The sequence below is a fragment of the Populus trichocarpa genome, chromosome 1 (genome assembly GCF_000002775.5).
Source record: "Populus trichocarpa isolate Nisqually-1 chromosome 1, P.trichocarpa_v4.1, whole genome shotgun sequence".
Taxonomy (NCBI): Eukaryota; Viridiplantae; Streptophyta; class Magnoliopsida; order Malpighiales; family Salicaceae; genus Populus; species Populus trichocarpa.
The window spans coordinates 45,708,247-45,729,647 of record NC_037285.2 but is presented as its reverse complement, the minus strand read 5'-3'; the positions used below and the strand labels follow the sequence as shown (position 1 = coordinate 45,729,647).

Below are 21,401 nucleotides of genomic sequence, written 5' to 3'. Positions count from 1 at the left end.
TAAAAATAATGATTTTGAGTTATGGTTTGTTTTAATGATGAATTTGAGTTAGAAATCTTGATATCAATAGGTGATTTGTGAAAATTCTGGGTTTGAGGTTGAAGATCATGAAATTTCAGTTTGGTCCTTCAATTTGTGAAAATTTCAGTTTGGTTCCAAGAGCATAATCCGAGATTCTGTATAAAATATAATGTTGAGAAATTATAGGGACATGTTACTTAGTAGCTCAAAAAGATAAGGAACTAAAATGAACTTTGCAAACAATTACATTGTCACTATATATTTTTACGGAGTTTTTCATTTCAGTTATCTATCTTTCCATTCAACTCTTATCCTTAAAAAAAAATACAATTGAGTTTTAATTTTGGCATAAAGAGATTCAATTATGTAAAAAAAAATAATAATCCAAATACCAAATTGAAAATTTTTTAAAAAAATTCACTATTAACATCCACATCCACAATAAAATAAGTCTCGGTAAATAATAATGAACAGAAAACTCTTTTATCTTATAATATATACTATAATTTAGTATTGTGACACATATTTTTTTGAATAATTTTTTATTTAAAAACATATTAAAATATTATATATATATATATATATATATAAAATAACAAGAAATATTAAAAAATATATTAATTAAATATTTTTATAAATTAAATATAATTATAAAAACCACTCTAACACTACAAAAACAAATAGCCTCCTTTTCATACTAATTTTCATCTTCTATTTTCTACAAGACTGGCTTTCTTCCTTCTTTATCCCATTCCTTTCTTTCCTCTTTTATCATGCTGTGATTTTAAGATTTTCATTTTAAGTGTTTGAATAACTAGTTGTTTTTTAAAATATTTTTTTATTTTAAAAATATATTAAAATAATATTTTTTTTATTTTTAAAAAATTATTTTTAATATCAATATAAAAATAAAAAAAAATTAATTTAGAATACAAAACATTATTTTATAAAAAAATAATTTAAAAAATAAAAAACAAACACGTTATTACCCTCCTTATTTGCTGCCGTGATTTCAGGTCCTCCTTTCCTGCCTTATTTGCAAGAGCATGTAGAAAATAAATAAAAATAAAATAAAATAAAATCAAACGAGCATGGCTATTAACAACTAAAACTCAAAATATAGAGAAAAATACTATCGTAGTCTTTCCTTTTCTGCCTCCAACAACCCCTCCCTCTATTTCCACGTCCCTATCTTATTTCAACCGTGCCTTTCCTCTCTGTTTTTTTTTTTTTTTTAAAGCCTTTTAAGCTTTCTCTCTCCCACTTTCTATCCTTTCCTAGTGGGTAGATAAAGTTGAACACTTGGCGATTACCTTTATCTCCATGTCGTAATATAATCCTTGTTGTTTGTTTGATGTAATTTTTTTTTAAATAGATTTTTTGAAAGTTAAATTATTTTTTGATATTTAATAGTATTATTAAAAATAAGTTGGAAAACATTTTCTGCTATTTGGTTATGTTATGTAAAATGAACTGGAAAATAATGAGAAATAAATCTTACAAATTAAAAAGTTAAATGAGAATGAAATTGAAAAAAAGTCTAATTTCATAAATTATCTCAAATAAAATAAATAATAATAAAAATAATAAAAATCAAATCTAAAGATAAAAAAAATTAAAAGATGATGAAATTAAAATAATTATAATTATAATTTCATAAATTATTTCAAATAGAATAAGTAACAATCAAAATAATGAGGATCAAATTTGATAAATAAAAAATTTCAATTAAAAAAATAAAAAGAAAAAAGCAAATAACAATCATAAAATGAGAACCAAATTTAGTATAAAAATCAAATTCTAAGGGGTGAAATTGAAAAAAAAATATTCTAAACAAAATATATAGCAATTAAATTTTTTAGGACTAAATTTGTTATAATCAATAAATAATATCATATTTCTAAATTTTTCATAATTTCTAGAAAATATTTTACGTCTAAAAAAAACACTTTCATGTAAATCCTTGAGATTTAAAATTCTCCTTTAATTTACTCACGTTGGTCCTTTCTCATAAATTTATTTTTTAAAAAAAACTGAAATTTTTAATTATAATCTGTAATTATAATTTCTTATGTAATGTAACTGTAATCCCTAGGATAATGCATATTCTAGGGCAAGCACATCAACTCAAGAGCAAAGCAACTCGATGAAATAGCAAAAGAAAAAGATTTGAAGGACTGAAATAAAATAAAACCACAAAAGAAGGATGAAGAAAGTAACCGCAATCTGGATGCCACCAAAAACCTAGTTCTTTTAGCTTTTTTATTTATTTATTTAATATTGTAATAGGCCAATCATATTACCTCATTGAGTGTGACACAGAGATGATCATCATAGATAATTTATTTTTAATTGCTTGAGTTTCATCCTTTATTGTGTTCATTCCAGTAATTCTATTTCTTTGCAAGTCTTTTCCTGTTTTTTTTTTATTTTAAAAAAGAATAAAACAAAAAAAAACCTTGACCGATCATAGCTTAGATTATCCTGGACCTTTCACTCGTTTCTTTCTTTTTGGTTTGTCACTGTCTCTATATGATCTTAATTATGTCATCAAAATGCATTTTTAATGGGAATTACTGCTTTAACTCACAAGTGTCAGTTAGAATCATGATACCTTGCCTTGTTGCTTTTGAAGCTGGATTCCATACAGAGCTAAAGGACTTCTCCTTTTCTTCCTCCCGCTATTTCATTGAGCACTCAGTACCAGTGCTTTTCGCACATATTTTCCCAAATTAAGGTAATGAAATTCCTATTCCCATTCTCTCTGCGACTGTTTTACTTGTAGTGATCACTCTCACGTTCTGTATCCTTATTTCTTTGATTTTCAGACCTGTGGAAAATGGCTCTCGAAAGTGCTGGTGGATCCATTATAGCTATGCTAGCAGAACTCATGGTGGAACCAGTAGGAAGGCAGTTCCGTTACATGTTCTGTTTCAACAATTTTGCTCAAGAATTCAAAGAACAAAAGGAGAACCTGGTTTCGGCAAAAGAACGTCTGCAAGACGATGTCGAAGCTGCTGAAAGGAATGCTGAAAAAACTTACAGAGATGTCAAAAAGTGGCTGGAAGATGCAAACAACCAAATTGAAGGTGCGAAGCCCTTGGAAAATGAAATAGGAAAAAACGGCAAATGCTTTACTTGGTGCCCAAACTGCATGCGACAATTCAAGTTAAGCAAGGCACTGGCCAAGAAGTCGGAGACTTTCAGAAAAATTCTAGAAAATAGCACAAAGTTTAAAACAGTGGCCCAAAAAGCTCCTCCTCAGCCCATAGAATTTCTAACATCAAAGGAATTCACGCCCTCAGAATCGTCAAAAGAAGCTTTGGAACAGATCATGAAAGCTCTCAAAGATGACACCGTCAATATGATCGGACTGTACGGCATGGGAGGGGTGGGTAAAACAACCCTGGTGAAAGAAGTAGGCAGGAGAGCCAAAGAGTCGCAGCTTTTTCCTGACGTTTTGATGGCTACGGTGTCCCAGAATCCAAATTTCATAGGCATCCAGGATCGAATGGCAGATAGTTTACATCTGAAATTTGAAAAAACGAGTAAAGAAGGTAGAGCAAGTGAATTATGGCAGAGACTGCAGGGAAAGAAGATGCTTATAATCCTAGATGATGTTTGGAAACATATTGACTTGGAAGAGATAGGGATCCCATTTGGTGATGATCACAGGGGTTGTAAAATTCTTCTAACAACACGTGTTCAAGGCATATGTTTTTCTATGGAGTGCCAGCAAAAAGTGCTTTTAAAAACTATCTTCATAAAAGAGTGTGGTAAACTGGAATATGTCTTCCCTGTCTCCATGTCTCCAAGCCTTCCGAACCTGGAACAGATGACGATTTATTATGCTGACAATTTAAAGCAAATATTTTACAGTGGAGAAGGAGATGCACTCACCACAGATGGCATCATCAAGTTCCCTCAACTAAGAGAATTGTCTCTTGGGCTCCGATCAAATTACGGCTTTATAGGTCCAAGGAATTTTGATTTTCAATTGCCTTCTTTGCAGAATCTAAACATTAAAGGCCACGAAGAAGTGGGTAATTGGTTGGCACAGCTACAAGTACGTAATTTATATTTCTCCACTTAATTTAAATTGTCAATTGCGATAATTTATTCTTTCTTCCTCCCAATTTCTAAAAGTAAAGTAATTGATAAATGCTCATTTTTATTTTTATCTAAACATATATAAATATAAGAAACTTAACTGCCTCATTGTTGTCTGCGTTATTAAAAATTAATCATATGGAAGAACATATTATCTGTTAGATTTAACTGCCTCATTTGAAATATATTTTCTGTTAGATTTAACTGCCTCATGGTTTACGTAATTTATATTATATTAGGAGTTGTATTAACCCTTTTTTCGCAAAAATCTAATTATTATTCAACTTATCTCCAATTAAGAAAAAAAAAAACTGAAACAATAATATGTAATCTCTAAGAAGTATTTAATCCTGTTTTTTCTTTTTTTTTTCTCCTATTTATACATCATATAAATTGTTTTCATGAGAGTGAAAAAATATAATATTGTTCTCTGATAAGATGGCCGTCCATGTGCAGCAAAACGGCTTCTTACAAAGATTAGAAGCTGTACACATGAGGGATTGTGGGGATGTTCGCGCTCCATTTCCAGCAAAATTGCTGCGAGCTGTGAAAAATCTAAAGAAAGTGGGTGTTTGGTGCTGCAAATCTTTGGAAGAGGTATTTGAATTAGGTGAGGCTGATGAAGGAAGCAGTGAGGAGAAGGAGCTGCTGTCATCTTTAACAGAGTTACTGCTGTCAGGGTTACCTGAGCTCAAATGCATTTGGAAGGGGCCCACCAGACATGTCAGCCTCCAAAGTCTTGCTTATCTGTATTTGAATTCTCTCGACAAACTGACATTTATCCTCACACCGTCTCTCGCTCGAAGTCTGCCAAAGCTAGAAACACTTGAGATAAGTGAATGCGGTGAATTGAAGTATATTATCAGAGAAGAGGATGGTGAAAGGGAAATAATTCCAGAGTCTCCTTGCTTCCCAAGATTAAAAACTATCTTCATAAAAGACTGTGGTAAACTGGAATATGTCTTCCCTGTCTCTGTGTCTCCGAGCCTTCCGAACCTGGAATTGATGACGATTGATCGTACTGACAATTTAAAGCAAATATTTTACAGTGGAGAAGGAGACGCACTCACCACAGATGGCATCATCAAGTTCCCTCGATTAAGTGACTTGGTTCTTTCTTCCATATCAAATTACAGCTTTTTTGGTCCAACGAATCTTGCTGCCCAATTGCCTTCTTTGCGATTTCTAAAAATCAATGGCCACAAAGAATTGGGAAATTTGTTTGCACAGCTCCAAGTACGTCCTTTATATTTCTCCTATAATTTTTTTTTCTTCTTAATTTAAATTGTCAACTTCAATACAGGTTGATTTCTCCTCCAAATTTCTGAAACTGAAGTAATTGATAAGTGGAGATAAATCCTTTAGCCATTCACTAAATTTAAAAGGAGTTGTCTAACTTTATCATTCCTTGTCTCTTGATGCAGGGCTTAAGAAGTAAGAAATTAATTATTGTAATGAAATCCTACCTTGATTTTTCAATCTTTATGCTTTCCCAGTTTAAGTGATATTGAGGCTCTTCCCCCAATTAATAGAAGTATTTGAAGAGGAAGATAAACCTCCATCTGCAACTTCTGATTTCATATTCCCATGCCTTGTTGCCATGTCTACTTCTATCCTTTTGTTGATAAGTTTTTTTGCTGAAGTTTTATATGGACAATTCGTTCATCTATTTACCAAAATTATATAGTTCAAAAGTGCACAAAATTTCTTTTGATGCAGGGGTTCACAAATTTGAAAGAATTAAGCTTGGAATCCGTGCCTGACTTGAGGGGTCTTCTGCTGAGCAAATTGACTACTTTGGAGGTAATCTATCTGGATAAAAATTAGACAAGTTTGTCCACTAAAACAACTTTGCACGTAATAAAAAATGTTTTTTATACAAAAGTACATCAAATAACTTCACAAATAAATTATTAATATATAAGAGCATAAATTTTGTGTTGAAAATTTTGAAGTCAATTAAAATATCTTTAAAAATTTATTAACTTTATAACTAAAATAAAAATATTAGTTACTATTTTTATTTTTGTTTTTGTTTTTACATGAAACTAATTATTAGGAGTTGTATTAACCTTTTTTTCACAAAAATCTAATTATTATTCAACTTATCTCTAATTAAGAACAAAACTAAAACAATAATATGTAATCTCTAAAAAGTATTTAATCCTGTTTTTTTCTCCTATTTATACATCATATAAATTGTTTTTATGAGAGTGAAAAAATATAATATTGTTCTCTGATCAGATGGCCGCCCATGGGGAGCAAAACGGCTCCTTACATAGATTAGAACGTGTACGAGTGGACGATTGTGGGGATGTTCGCGCTCCGTTTCCAGCAAAATTGCTGCGAGCTTTGAAAAATCTAAGCAGTGTGAACATTAACGGCTGCAAATCATTGGAAGAGGTATTTGAATTAGGTGAGCCTGATGAAGGAAGTAGGGAGGAGAAGGAGCTGCCGCTTCTGTCATCTTTAACAGGGTTACGGCTGTCAGGTTTACCTGAGCTCAAATGCATGTGGAAGGGGCCCACCAGACATGTCAGCCTCCAAAGTCTTGCTTATCTGGATTTGTGGTCTCTGGACAAACTGACATTTATATTCACACCGTCCCTCGCTCGAAGTCTGCCAAAGCTAGAAAGACTTTACATAGGTAAATGCGGTCAATTGAAGCATATTATCAGAGAAGAGGATGGTGAAAAGGAAATAATTCCAGAGCCTCCTGGGCAGGATGGTCAAGCTTCACCTATCAACGTTGAGAAGGAGATAGTGCTTCCTAATCTAAAGGAGTTGTCGATACAACAATTATCAAGTATTGTCTGTTTTAGTTTCGGATGGTGTGATTATTTGTTATTCCCTCGTTTGGAGAAGTTGGAGGTCCATCTATGTCCAAAGCTGACCACAAAATTTGCTAGTACACCAGATGGTTCAATGAGTGCTCAATCAGAGGTGCTGCTGATTTGACTTGATTTCTTGCCTCTCTTTTAGTGTGTTTGTTTCTTGTTTGGCTCAATAATAAGATTTACAAGTAAAAATGAGCATGCCATGCTTGAATTGGTTTACAGGTATCTGAAGTAGCTGAAGATTCAAGCATTTATAGAGAGTGGACCCGAGATAAGGGGTGGAAAGAACGATGATGATTGGTAGTCTAATAATTCTTTCTTGCCCAAACCAGGTGATATAGCTGAAGATTATTTATCCTCTCCTTTACCTTCAAATTTTAATGGTTGAATTAAATCATGGATTGTCTTTGTTCTTCATGTTTGCATCAGGCAAGGTTGGTTAGCTGTTACATGATTTCAAGGTTGGTGCTGCGAATATGTTTTAGATTGGTGGGAAGTAATTCCAACTGTTTCATTGGCAATGGGAATACAGAAGATTTCGACTTATCTATCTGTGTTTGCTGAAGAAGTTAGAAGTAATGTAATGTTGTGTGTTTAGTCATTATCGTACAAGCCCCCAAAAAAACAATGATGCTTGCCCATTATCGTACAAGCCTCCAGAAGTAAGGGCGTATGTTTGCTTGCCCATTTGTTTTTTCGAGCAGATACCTTGCTGGCTTTCGCTAATTTAGGGAGACTATATTGTTTCAACCGATCTCTTTTAGGTTTCTATTAATATATTTATTTATTTTATGTTTTTTTTTAATAATGAATAGGTAAGTTATATCTAACTAATAATATAATACATTGCTACCTACATCCAAGTATACTGTATAAAAAGACACTCACTATAGCCATATTAGTAGTTATTTGACTCACACTTTACTAAGGGTAAGAAATGTTTTTTAGCAAAATAAATAAATATAAATGCTTTTCAAATGTATTTTTTTAACAAAAAAAAAATAAACCCTAATCACAAATACAAAAAAAGGTATTGACGTGTTTATTTAACTCGCTTCGCTATGGGTCAAATAATATTTTCCAACACAAAAGAATGGATGTATAAGTGTTGTTAATGTATTTTTTTATATCGAGAGGAAAAAATATAATTGTGAATAAAAAAAGTTAATATTTACGTATAATAAAATAAACTTGAGATCATATATGTTAATAAATACAAAAACAATTGTTAACGCAACGCGCCACATGTAGGAAGTTAATTTTTAATGTAGTAGAAAAATGGGACGGTGTTTCAAATACATTTCATTATATCATGATTCTCTTAATTGAGAAATGTGAAACAAAATAAAAAAAGGACAAAAATATTATATTTCAGCCGATCTCTTTTAGGTTTCTATTAATATATTTATTTATTTTATGTTTTTTTAATAATGAATAGGTAAGTTATATCTAACTAATAATATAACACATTGCTTCCTACATCCATATATACTAAAAGACTTACTATAGCCATATTAGTAGTTATTTAACTCGTACTTTGTTATGGATCACAAAATTGTTTTTAGCAAAAAAATAAATTTGTATGCTTTTCAATTGCATTTTTAACAAAAACAAATCCTAATCATAAATACAAAAAAAAAGTGTTGACATGTTTATTTAATTCATTTTGCTACGAGTCAGATAATTTTTTGAACGCAAAAGAAAAATGTATAAATGTTGTTAATGTATTTTTAAAAATCAAGAGAAAATTATAATTGTGAATAAAAAAGTTGATGTTTACATATAATAAAAATAAAGTAAGGACCATAAGTGTTTATAAATACAAAAAATAGTTGTTAACGCATCGTGCCACATATAGGATCTTAAGTTAATTTTTAATGTAGTAGAAAAATAGGACAATGTTTCAAGTGCATTTCATTGTATTACAATTCTCTTAATTGAGAAATGTAAAAAACAAATCTTACAAAAATATGAACTAATAAACTAATAAAGAGTTCTTAATGCCAATCAAATTATAAAATAAAATGATAATCATTTTCATAAAAGTAAAAGATACATAAATATGATACTTAACCTTAACTTTCCTCTTCATACACACTTTTCTCCTTTTCTTCTTCTTCTTTTTTTTTTTATCTTAAAGGTCACTTTTTCTTACCAAGAACAAATAATTCTTATTTTTATAAACACGCCATGAAAATAAAGTTTATTCATATAAAATATAAAAAAACCATATAGATGAATTGAAATAATTTTTTCTAGATATTAAATACATAAAAGATAAGTAAAAGATAACCTATATTTAAAAAAAAAACTAAATAAACAATCTAAATATTTAGAGAGAAAAGTATTAATTTAAATATAAATTCAAAAATTCATTAAAAATACATAAAAAAATATCAATTAAGAAAACAAAATTTAAAAAAAAAAATAGAAATAGATCAAGTGCTTTTGGGCCTAGTAAGTCAGGCCTACACATCAAGCCCATTTTAAAAAGGGTTGGTACATATGGGCCTTTTTTTATTTGAAAATGCTCCAAATAATTTTGAAAAAAAAAAAGCGACATGTCACCTACCGAGACTTTCCTGTTCTTGACCATTGGAGAGGTGACTAGAAAATTAAGCAGGGTGTTTTTGACCCGAAAATGCAAATTTAAGCAAAGTTCACACCAAAACACCTAAAAATGGTCTTTATGATGTAATAAACTAATAAAATAGCCCAAAAACCATAAATTTTTTGGCAATTTCAAGGGAAAAAAAAATTCAATGAAACTCTCTTCATCAAATGAAACTCATTAAAACAAAAATCGACCATTTTTTATGGTGAAAATCAGTGTCAACTGAGACTATAAAACCTCGGGTAATATTATTGATATTAATAAAAGTTAAGATTACGAAAAATGAGGGAAAGTGATAAATTAAATTATAAGAATGATGATATATTCGAGAATCTGAATTGAAGTGTTTTGTTCGGGTGTTAATATATATATATATATATATATATATATATATATATATATATATATAATAGTAAACAGATAAATAGTAAACAGGAACAGATAAATAGTAAACAGTACGTGGCGTTGTTATACTTGAGAATGATCTTTAAAAGATCGGGTCACAGGTTTCCAGCCTATATACTGATTGTATAAAAGAACAAAGAAAAGAACAATATAAACAGATTTCTGATGCGAATGATCAAGGCAAGACCAACAATGTCAGGATCCTTGATAAAACACAGAGCATACTTAAAAGTAACAAAAAGAACAACAACAGATATAACAAAAACGTAGATAAAAATAAGATTATCTTACTTAAATTTGTAACAAAATTAAGACAGGAGATATTGGTTACAGAGGAGAATGGGTTACAAATTTTTAGGGGAGAGTAAATTTTTTCTAGGGGAAAGATTAGTCCGCCCTCTAAGGGTTTTGAAGTGGCCTTTTATAGGCGAGTTGGCATGGAAGAGGCCAAATTGTCCTGTTGGAGAAGCTCTTCAGGACCCATGTGAACCTATGTGGCATTTGGCAGAACCTATAGAAGCCCATGTGGTGCTGTCTGCCTTGATTGGATGGCGACAAAATGGAAATTGTCCACGTTTTTGGTTGAGCTTCGTTTGTTGTCGTCTTGCCACCGACACTTGATTGGTGGGTTTGTAGTAACTGGTAACTTTTGTAGAAAAAGGCCTTAAAACAGATAGGCCGAAAAACGACTCAAAACATCTGAGTCTAAAAGAAATGGGCTCTTAAACAGATGAGCCTTAAAAAGACCAAAATGGGCTCTAAACAGATGAGCCTTAAAAAAGACCAAAATGGGCTCTAAACAGATGAGCCTTAAAAAGACATGAAATACTCCTTTTTTTTTATTTTTTTTTAACGTCACGTGATAGATGGCAGGATACCAAAACAGTCATCTTCATTATCATTGCCGAGGGAAATGGCAGGAGATGTTGAGCCAGATGAGCTGGATTGGGACAAGACTGTTTCTGGGTCTTGGCTTTGTATAATTCCTTGTACTATTTGTAGGTATTCTTCCTCAGTTCTAGCAGAGGCAAGGAGAGCTGCCGTTTGGGCCTTTCTGGCTAAGAACTTTGATTGAGGATGAGGATCGATGATGGGAGTTGTTTGATGTTTTTGTAACCATTCCGTAACAGCTAATTTTGAACTTTTGGACTCAGCTGCAAAGGAATCCCACCACTTGATTTTGAATTTGCGAATAAGTACTGGATGTCCGTTTTGTAAATTATAATCAAAGAACCATGAACATACCCACGGAACAAAAAATTTTGTATAGAAGATAAGGAGGGAAGAAAACTTTCTTTCAGAGGGAGCTGGTTGGAAATTGTTTTTGAAATGTAGATAACCATTTTCAACTAAAGGATGTTCTTTAAGGTAATCAACATGACAACCATAAAAGTCCCACCATTGAAGGAACCAGAGGGGGAGATTTGTAGTATTCATGGTATTGTGGAAGTAGAAGAGCCAAGAATGGCTATGATTTTGATTTTGTATGAGGAAGGCATTAAACCATGCCTGTTGGTAATCCCAATATGTGTAGGAGGTATTGAAGTCTTGGGGGCTTGTGCGGTATTGTATTGGGAAGGAGAGAGGTTGATGCAGGGGTTGTCCCCAATCTTTAGGGTGGATGACTTTGTGAATAATGCATGTAGAGTAAGCTGGTTCAGTGTGATCAGAATGTAATTTGAAGTGTTTGAATTTGATAGAATCGGTAATTTCAAGGATAGTTGCATAATAGGATTGTGGTTGAGCTAGATTTCAAGGTTTATAGTGCCATTTTGGAGGGAATATTTTTGAAGCAGCAATGGAAGGGTTTTCATGGTAAAATCCTTCTTCCATAGTTAAAATGTTTTGGAAAGCATTTTTGAAAATATATTTGGATTTGGTTTTTGGAAAACTTGTTTGTTGTAAGGAAAGGAGGGGTTTTGAAGATAAAATGCCTCCTTGGGGTTTTGAAAGTGATTTGGAAATACTACCTGTTTGAGACACGGAGTCACTGGAGGCTTGTTGGGATACTTTTTGCAATGCCAGGAGTAATTCTGGCGATTTGGATATAGTGTCAACCCAATGTTGAACTGCGTCTGTTTGTACTTGTGGTGGTTTTGTAGTTTCTTCATCTTCAATAACTGCCTCATACCAAGATTTGATAGGCTTGGCAGCGAGGATGGCGGAAGACATGAGTTTTGTAGAAGGCTTGGGGCTCTCTGGTTTTGTAGGCTGTGTTTGAGGGGCTTTTCCCTTGTCCTTGGCTTTTGCTTTATGAGGCATCAGGACCTGTTTTGAAGGAATTCTCGGGTTAGGAAATCAGGGATGGAATTTGATTCTCCTTTAATGTAAACAATATCAAAATCAAAGATACTTAAAATGGCTTGCCATCTGGCAAAGATTTGTTTGGAAGCAAGATTTTGGACATCTTTTTGGAGAACTTCTTTTGCAGATTTGCAGTCAACATGTAAGAGAAATTTTTGGTTTAATAAATCACTTTGAAATTTTGTAATACAAAGAACAATTGAAAGGATTTCCTTTTTAATAGTAGAGTAATTTTTCTGGCAGTCATTCCAGTGGGCAGATGTGTACTGGATTATTTGTTCTTTGTTATCTTGTAACTGTTTAAGAATTCCACCATACCCTAGGTCAGAGGCGTCAGTCTCAACAATCTTAGGGGCTAAAGGGTTAGCTAAATGGAGGAGAGGAATAGTTTGGACCTGTTTCTTAATTTGTTTGACTAGATTGGTATGAAGGTCAGACCAAGGAATGGGGTTGGTTTTTAACCTGTCATGTAAGGGTTTGGATAGACGACTAATATTGGGATAGTAGTCCAAGACATAATTAAGACTTCCTAAGAATCTTTGCAATTGGGTTTTATCAGTGATTTTGTCAGGAAATTTATTTGTAAAGTTTAAAGATCTCTCTATTGGTATTACGGTACCTTGGTAGATGTAATGACCGAGGAAACGGACACGGGTTTGAAAAAGAGAAATTTTTGTTTTAGAAACAACTAAACCATTTTGTTTGGTAGTATGAAAAAATATATGTAGATGCTTGAAATGTTGTTCTATGGAATGTGAAAAAATGAGCACGTCATCAATGTAAACAATGCAGAATTTTGAATATGCATTGAATATGTCATTCATGATGCGTTGAAATTCGGATGGTGTATTTTTGAGGCCAAAAGGCATGACATTCCATTCATATTGGCCAAAAGGAACTGTAAAAGCAGTTTTGTACCTATCTTTGGGATCAATTTGGATTTGCCAAAATCCAGATTTCATATCAAACTTAGAAAATATGAATGCGGAGTGCAATTTTTGTAATAAATCTTTTTTGTTTGGGATTGGATACCTGATCCATTTTAAAGCAGAATTGAGAGGTTTGTAATTGATCACAAGTCTTGGTGTGCCCCTTTCAATTTCAGAATTTGTATTGACATAAAAGGCCGCACACGACCAGGGTGATCTAGACTTTTGGATAAGACCTTTAGACTCGAGATCGTGGATTTCAAGTCTGCAATGCTGTTCTAAGTCAGCATTCATTTGTATAGGTCTTGCTTTTGTAGGGATTAGTTTTTCTGAAAATGTATCTTCATAAGGAAGATCAACGATGTGTTGTTTTCGCTTCCAAAAAGCATTGGGTAAGTCTGAACATATCTGTTGTTCAATCTTATTTTGGAAATCAATGATTTTCTTTTGTAAATCAGAACTTTGTAATTGTTTGTTGATACGACAAAAAGAAACATGGTTTTATAAATCATGTAGATGGAATTGTTTCCCATGAATTAGTGCATTGATATGACAGGTATGTATGGAACATGCTTTAATTAAATTTAAATTCCTAGTCTTAGATTTTTCTAAGAATGAAAAAACAAGTTTGGTGTTATTAATTTTGGAAGTAATACAGTTATGACGTGCTTGATATGGAGTGATCATGTCAATAAATGGAGTGCCAAGAATGATGGTATGATTGATGTCTTTTGTAACAACAAAAAATGTTTTAAGAGAAATGTCGTTATTGAAAACGGAGGCTTGGGTTTTGCCTGCAATGTGTAATTTGGAATTGTTAGCAGTAGAGAGTTTTTCATAGGTATTTTGTAAAAATCTTTTTGGAACCACGCCTTCTTTGATACAGTTCAAATCTGCACCTGTGTCAAATAAGGCAATAGTATCAAGCTTGAAATCTTCTGAGAAAACAAGAGTAATTCTAATTAAATATTTCTTGGAAGATATTTGGGTTAGAACGTTTAAGAAATCATCTGGAATATGCTCAATATTTGTAAGTGTATGTGGTAATGCATGAGATTCAATGGTTTGATCCTCTGTATCAGACTCAGTATCAGACGGGCTTTCAATTTTGGACAGAAGATGTTGTAGTATGGCAGAGTCTTTCTGTTGGGCTTGTTTGAGGATTTGCAATTCTGATTTGAGGGTTTTTATCTCAGACTGTAGTTCTAGAATGGTGACTGTGGTTTTGGATTTCTTTCTGCCAAGAATTTTTGTAAGATCATAGGTATTGGTGCTGGCAGAAGTTAATATAGAGCGGTTAGACTGGGGGTGCTCCGGTTGGCTGAAGTCTTTCAATAATTTATCCAAATAGGTTTTTTGAAGTTGAGGATCATCAAGTCGTTTGATAGCCTCAAGAATGAACTCTTGATCTTGGGTCAAGACGTTGATTTGTTTGGAATTTGTAGAGGCATCTGAAGTAGCACTGGTGGTTGCTATTTCATCGATTTGGAATTCTTCTTCAGAAGTGTCTGAAGGAGAGTGGTCAGTGTCTGTAGCCTCAATGTAGAGATTTTGTATTTGGTTGATGGTGTCTTCATCTATTTGGAGTTCATGAAGTTTAGTATTGACCTTGCAGAAACGGGATGTATGTCTTTTCTGGTTGCATTTATAACAGGTAATGTTTTTGGGATCAAATTTTGTTTTAGGTTTCGACTGGAAAGGTTTGTGGGGCTTGGTAAATTTATAGGGCTTTTTGTAGTAAGGTTGATCTGGTTTAGAATAGAATTGTTGTCGGTTTTTATGTAGTGATCGTTTATAAGGAGGTCTCTGGCTTGAATATTTTTTGGGACGTGAACAGTTTCCGTTACAGGAGGGTTTTTTGGTGGAAAGGTCGAACTGGTGACAGAAACTACCAAGTTCTTGCCTGGTACGTTTCATTTCCCACTTTAGGTGCTTCTGGAGTTTAAGATCTTGACAGATCTTCAGACCTTCCTTTTGAGTAATGCTTACAAGTTCACCGTATGTGAGCTGGTCATATGGGATGGTTTTTGTTGTGAAGGTATCTTTGATTTTGTTTCTAACCTTTTCTCCTAAGAGAATAGGTAGTCCTGCAAGGAATTTTTCTTTCCAAAAGGGTTGGTTTGAATCTTCCCTAAGCATGACACGGGTAAGGAAGGTGTTTTTGTACCATTGAAAGTCACTTAGTTTCTTGCATCTAAGGTTGGAAAGGAGTTCAACATTTTTGTCTTTCAAATGTGAAGGATCTCCAACAAAATGTAGGGAAATTGTAAGAATAAGGGTTGACACAGCGTCTTGGATGGTGTTTCCGGATGGGTCAAGGATGGGTGTTTGGTCCTTATATGTTTGGAAGGAGTTTAGGATATGCAGGTGATCAGTGTCAGTGAGATGGTAATCCCACCATCCTTTTAATTGGCCGGAGAAACCATTAATAAGGAGCTCAGCAATAGCTTTATCTGGGGTTCCTGTCTGGGTTTTGTAAGCATTCGCTGCCATGGTCATTTGTTGGAGAGTGTTTAGGATATTATATTCGGACATTCCATCTATATTCCATTCATAGAGGGAAGAGGCATTATACTTGTGTTGAGTAAGAATAGTTGGTTCAGTAGTTATGGAAATGTCTGGGGCAATGGTTGTTTTGGGAGTTTGCCAGGTAAGTCTGTTTAGGGTAAGAGGTTTTTGTGGAGAAGTACCTTCATCAGAAGATTCCTGAGGACTATTCTGTAAAGTGTTGACTTGATTTGTAGAGGTAGAAGGGTTGGTTATTTGTGGTGTGTCAGGGACAGTTAAAGATGAACTGTCAAGGTGTTGTAGATGCGTTTTAATAGCTTTAAGAAAATCTGTTTGGTTTTCTTGGATCTGTGTTTGGCTGGTTTTTGTAATTTGGTAGGGTTTGAAGACTGGGTTTTTTAGCTTTAAGTCGGTTGAGGTTTTAATGCCAGCTGAACTTGTAGCAGTTCTTTGTATTTGTTTCTCAAGCCGTGTAAGCTGTTTTCCCAAGGTATTAAGGTTGGTGTTTGTAAAGTTGTTTTGGTTAATGATGTGTTTTGTATTGGAAAGGGTGTCATCAGTGGATATTTTGTAAGGGGCTGCCTCGACAGTCTGGTTATTATGGGTTATTTGGATATTTCTCAAATGTGGATGTTCAGACTCAACTGTAGGTCCACTGGTGAGGTTCCATACATGGGTTTTTGACCTGGATGTGACCGGGCATGCATGCTTAATTGATGCAAAAGGATATGAAATGTGATGTTCAGATGCATAATATAATTCGAATCAATCAAAGAATATAATTTGTATTTTATGTAGCTCAATGAAATTATAAAATTGTTTTTGTATTTCACTTCTTTGCTCGAGAAAGTTTTGAAAAAACCAAATTCGTTTTTTAGAGTTACAGGCCGAATAGAAATCCTTTTTGAAAAGTGTTTTGTCAAGAACGAAATGTTTCTCTGAAGTCAAAACATTCAGCTCGTTTTGGATATTTTCAGTAATAGCTGAAAAGGTCGGTGAAGTTGGAGGAGATGGTTGCTCAAGGTTTGTATAGACAGGTTTTGGTATATTTGTAGTATAGTCTGCATTTTGGAAACTAGGAGAAGGGATATCAGATGTAGATTTTCTTGGAAGGTTTTCGTGATAAGGGATATTGATAACAGAAGGGATTTTGGAAATTCTTCCCAAATCTATTGTACTGGAAGAGGAAGAGGCTTCTGAGAATCTGGAACTTGTAGAGTGTCGGTGGAAAGACAGTTTCACTTTTCCATCTGTATATTGGGTAATATTTTTAATTTGGACATTGGGTTGAGGTGGTGGTGGTAGTTCTGGTGGTGCTGCACCTTCAAGGATCCAATCTTCTGGTAGGGATATGTCTTTCCATTGGATTGCTTTTGGGACAACAGTGTTTGAGCGGGATAAATCTGTTTGTAGTAGGAGTGTTTCACCTTTTTGAGATTGGAATTTGTCTTTGCTGGCAAAGGCTGAGAACATGGCTTTGTAATGGATTTTGAATATGAGAGCAACAGAGATAGATCCTTTGAGCATGTCATAGTTGTGGGTCTTTATTTGTAGTAGCATACTCTGCAAGATATTTTTGTCTTTGAGGGGTATGGTTATGTTTGGATAACAGTCAAATGATACCGGCCCACTGCAAAGACTAGACTCAATAGAACTGAGGAGGGAGTCTTGGAAGTTTTGAAATCTAGCATTACGGAGGACAGCTAGAATAGAGGTGTTTAAGCCTTCTTTTGTAAGGGGTTTTATTCCAACCTGGACAAGGCCAACATGAATATATTTATAGTTTCGGGCTAGATGTTTTTGTAAGGATTTTTGAGAGAGGAGTTGAATGGTTTCAAAAGGTTTGGTAAGCTGAATATCTCGCTCTTCAGTTTTGATAGTAAAATCTGTTTTGAAAATATCATATTTAGATTTTTGATAAATCTGAGTTTGAGAAATTTTTGGAATTTTCCAGTCATCAATGTTTTTTGTAAAGTCTTCAATAGTTATCTCTTCACTTTGTACTATTCTTCTGCTTTCAGAAGATTCAGAGGTAGAGGAAGCTGAAAGAGAAGTAGTTCTGTGAAAGACGGAATCCATAGAAAGGAAAGATAAACTAGGGAACACGCTGCAAGTTATATGGATTTATTGCCCTAAAACTCAAACGGGACTTACACCATTCAGTTGCATACCTATAGTCTAATGGTCTCTTGTTCTTTCTAAGAATACTGGCTTTTATGTTACTATTCCCACCCAGATCCCAATAGGCTCTGATACCAGATAAATAGTAATATATATATAAAAATAAATAAAAAAACACAAAAATATGAATAGAATTTTTATGAAAGTGAATTTCATGAAACTGAAAGTACTAACGAGTAATTGAGTGAAATTTGAAATAACCCGTGTAAAATTTGGTATAAACAGGAGTCAGGATTCATGAAATTTTACCCAAAAATCATAAAATTTAGTATTGAGGGATATAAAAGGCATTTTTTAAAAGTTAAGTAATTATATGTGTGTAAGTGTGGGGGGGAAGGGGAGGGGGGGGAGAAAAAATTGATATATATGAGTGCAAGTGAGTGTGTGTTGTAAGGAAACCAAAAAAAAAAGAACAAACTTGCTTTTTCAAAGAGAAGGAAGCATTCGGCTAGGAGAGGAAAAACAAATTCAAGCAAGGAAAATTTCTTAATTTAAAAGTGTTAAGGCTTTGGTTATTGCTTGGTAAGGTGCCCTTACACTTTTAAATAAGATTCTTGAAGAATTTATGTTTTAAATTGATTGAACTTTGTGAATTGAAGAATTAGGGTTCATGATAAATTTTATGAAAAATTACAATTGATTGTGAAATTGTGTTAAGATTATTGAAGTGAGTAGAGAAAGTAAGAAATTATGGTAATTAAAGCAAAATTTTAGGTGTTCTTGAAGAAGGGATTTTTGGAAAAATAATAATAAGAAAAATAAAAATTTAAGAATTTTGATAAGATGATGAGATTGTGTAAGAAAGAGATGATATTAATGTTAAAGAGTGAATAGATCATGAAATGTTTTTATGTTTTTCTTTGATTTAAATTACGGTAAAAAATAAATAAATAAATTTAAAGAATATATATATATATTGATTTGAATGATGAAATGAATTGTGTTACAATGTGGAAATTGGAAGAATAGGAAGGAAATTTACAAAATGATTTTATTTTGATAAATAAAAGGATAATTGGAATGATTTTATTTATTGAGTGTTTCAATATGGAAAGTAGAATAATGATGTGATATATTTGTCAATTCAAGAGAAGCTGTCAGGCTGACACCACAGCAGGGAATTTCAGCTCAAGCTTAGTCGTTAGGTAATTACACGGTGCCCGAATTTATTATTGGTTAATATGTATTTTTATTTGATTAATTATGGTTGATAAATTAGTAATTATTATATTGTTTATTTTAAAAAATAAGATATGCGATGTGATGAATTAATTCTTGAACTAATGGGATTAATGTCCTAGTGAATGAGCGTGATGAGGAATTAAGTCCTTGGTTAATGGGTAAATTGTTGAACTAATTCCTGATTTAATAGAATTAGTGCCCTGACAAATTAATAGGCGAGATGAAGAATTAATTTTCCTGGTTAATGAGATTTGTACCCTGATGAATGGATTAAACGTTAAACTAATTTTTGGATTGATGACAATAGTGCTTGTTGAATGGACTGGTGGAAAATTAATCATCTATTAGTGAAAGTAATGCCGGGTTAATTGGGCGATGAGAATAATTATTTTTTTGGTTGATGTTAAAAAAGAAAAAGAAAACAAACTAATAGATTATTCTGAAATTTAATTGATATATATAATACTATATGAGCAAGTTAATTTAATGATCTTTTGACTAAATTTTCAAAAAAAAAAAAGGAAGAAAGAAAGAAAGTAAAAAGAATTTTATGGATATCTTTTCTTCATCTGTCTAATCGAATTATTGTATTAAATTAATTTTCAGGTACATCCCCCTATCGGATTGAACAGTAGATTAGTTTTCTTATATTTTGTTTGGTATTTTTTTTGTAATGAATGAATTTATCATTTTGTTATGTAATATAATGCGTCAACAGTTTATCGAAAGCTCTTTTGTGTAGTATAATCTTAATTATGAATTTCTTCTTTAATTACGTACTTATTTCGATTATAATTTCGTTAATGGTCCTTATTTGTAAATTTTTGAATTGTGTAATGTACTTCAGTTATAATTTGTAGAACAATTCTTTGGATTGTATCCATGTAAATGTGGGATATTGAATTGTTTAGACATGTGTGAATTTGATTATTTAGAAGTTGTGATGTAATGAGAGGAGGAAGTCCTGGATGATAGGATGAGTAAGAAATTTGATAATTAGGGATTGTAGATGAAAAGTCGATAACTTGATACCTAAAAATATAGAGAAAACTCTGCCGAATTTTTTATTGATTAAAAAAAAATCCCTAATTTTATTTGAATCATCATGTCCGTGCTCTTTGTTTTAATACAAATGTTGAGGCTGCTACAAAGACTCTCTTTAACATTGAAATCCAATGACTTTTTGTCTCCTCTATCAAATTAGGGAATGAGAACATAGAAAAATGAATTTGTGGATAAAAAATAAAATGTAGGAAAACTTAAGGAACCAAAAAGTCATTATTTGAAAAGTATAAGAATCAAAGTGAATTTTTAACTTCAATCATGAAACTACCATCTTTTTTTGCGCTTTTGTTTTCACTTTGATTATCTAAATTTAAATTTTGCTTTTCCTCAATAAATTTACTTAATTATCTATCAATTTAAGCCTATAACACCAGTGAATAGTGATGTGAGAATAATATTTTACCCGTGTCTTTTTTAAAGATTCTTATAATTATAAATATAATAAGAATATCTTCAAAAATAGAATCACAGGCTGTAGAGTTTTTATCATAACCATAATACCTTTTTTACTAGGTGGGTTAATTGCTTAGCGTTTTTTATCCATCATAGAAGAAAGAAACATATGGCAGCCTCACACACACAGAATCTGATAACTTTATGAGCTGGACATCACCCATGATGGTATTATCCAGCTATAAATTGGTCCCAAATCGAAGCTCAAATCTCACTGGCTTGCCCTAGATTTCTCCTTAGATTATGTTATTCTTCACCAACCAAGATTATGTTCCAAATCTGATATTACCCTATTTTTGTCCACCTTTGAAATTATTTTCTTTCTTTCTTCAGAGAACATTTCCAAAATCTAGAGAGGCCACTTTTTCCATCTTATTTCCCTCATGTAACTTCTCTCCATAGCCGTCAAATCATTAAGCACCACGTGTACCACCAAAAGTTTGTCCACCCAGACTCACTCTATCATTGCGCACTGTAATATGCGTTATTTCACATACTTGCCACTGTATCACTGCTCACCAATGGTGGCCCCACAACTGTTCCTCGGTATCTGCGTCACTCCAAGACAACAACATAAAATATTTCTGACTAGATTTTCCGGGTGCTCTTTGTTTTTTTTTTCTTTTTTTGTTTTCACTTCAAAGGAGAAAAAACAATTAACAAACAGAGTTCGTGAGGGTAGGCTGGCTTGCTTCCTAGCTTCTTTCTTGCTTTGTAAAAACACCCTTTTAAAAGTTTTTATTTTCCTGGTTTCTTAGCACCCCTATCATGGCATTTTCACAGAGGGTTCAG

At 32.7% G+C, this 21,401-nt stretch overlaps 1 protein-coding gene across 1 annotated transcript in view; it reads left to right on the top strand.

The window, feature by feature from the left end:
- The window catches only part of LOC18096055 (uncharacterized), a 691,470-nt gene that overhangs the window by 155,702 nt on the left and 514,367 nt on the right, over positions 1-21,401 (top strand). The window lies entirely within an intron of this gene.